The sequence below is a fragment of the Nannospalax galili genome, unplaced genomic scaffold (assembly GCF_000622305.1).
Source record: "Nannospalax galili isolate Female #2095 unplaced genomic scaffold, S.galili_v1.0 scaffold870, whole genome shotgun sequence".
Lineage (NCBI taxonomy): Eukaryota > Metazoa > Chordata > Mammalia > Rodentia > Spalacidae > Nannospalax > Nannospalax galili.
The window spans coordinates 1,958,484-1,959,601 of NW_008329130.1; the positions used below are offsets into that span (position 1 = coordinate 1,958,484).

The window sequence follows — 1,118 nt, forward strand, 5'->3', positions numbered from 1 at the left end:
CTGGAGGCGGTCTTGCCACCGTAACCCGGGCTCAGCCGCAGATCTGGAGGCTGATCTCAGTCCTCGCTAGGTACTAAACACAGTGGTGAACAACGCGGGTGGCGGGGAGAGGGAGGGAGGACCCAGGAACTTCCACCTGGGCTCTAATCCAGCCCTGATCCCCGGTGATCGAAACTAGGAGGATGCGCAGGGCCAAGGCGCAGAGGAGTTGGACGCGGCCCTGTCCCGGAGCTTGGGCGGGTGCACCTGATCTACCCAGCTCGGGGCGCTCAGGCTGGACAACCCAGGGTCGGGGAGCCCCCTGGGGACCCGGCGCCCACGGCTCACCACTTCGAGTTCCCCCTGGTGCCAGGCGGATTCCGAGGAGCTCAGCCCTGGTTCCGCCGCCGGGCTGGGGAGCCCGTGGTCCAGCTGATTCTGGCGTGCCGGACAGGCGCAGGGGAGATGCTCATACAGGGGTTGCTGGGGCCCCGGAGAGCACCTCAGTACCGGCTCCCCCCGGCCGGGTCCCCGGGGGTCCCGGGTCCCCGGGGGTCCCAGGTCCTGGCTCTCTAGACCCCGGGAGGTGCCCAAGGTCAGGGCGCACGGGCCGTACGCGCCTGGAACCTGCGGGCCAGCCCGCCCCGCGCTCCCCAAGCCTCCTCCCACCTCGAGGAAAGCAGACAAGATAGAGCGCTTACCCGTCCCAGACCCGCGAGGCATCCAGGGCCCCCGAGCTTTGAAGCGTCCAGGGCCGAGCGCTTTAATGCATCCAGGGTGGAGCGCGTTCGGGTCCCGTATCCCAGGCAGCCGGGGCACAACTCTGCCCCGCGGCGTCTGGAGGGCCCCGGGCGCGAGGGAGCCGGGAGGCGGGGCGCGACGAGGCTGGACCGCCCGCCCGCTGACAGCCCGCACACCCCACTTCCCACTTTGTTTCCTTTTTACTTAAAACAGGAAAAACAACAGGTCCCCCGCGCCTCTCCAGCCCCGCCCCCACCCCCTCGCGCGCCTAGAAGGGGCAGCGCCGCAGGTGCCTCTGGACCCAGCAGTTCCCACGGTTTAAAAAAAAGCAAGGGTTGCCGGGGCGAGGTGGCGCACGCCTCTAATCCCAGCACTTGGGAGGCAGAGGCAGGCGGATC

At 68.8% G+C, this 1,118-nt stretch overlaps 1 protein-coding gene across 1 annotated transcript in view; it reads right to left on the minus strand.

Annotated features, from left to right (window-relative positions):
• The window catches only part of Pik3cd (phosphatidylinositol-4,5-bisphosphate 3-kinase catalytic subunit delta), a 56,109-nt gene extending 55,308 nt beyond the window's left edge, over positions 1–801 (minus strand). The window contains exon 1 of the mRNA XM_017797809.2: positions 681–801. The gene's annotated coding sequence lies outside the window, so the exon portion shown is untranslated. The remainder of the gene's footprint in view (positions 1–680) is intronic.
• Between the last annotated feature and the right edge of the window lie 317 nt (positions 802–1,118).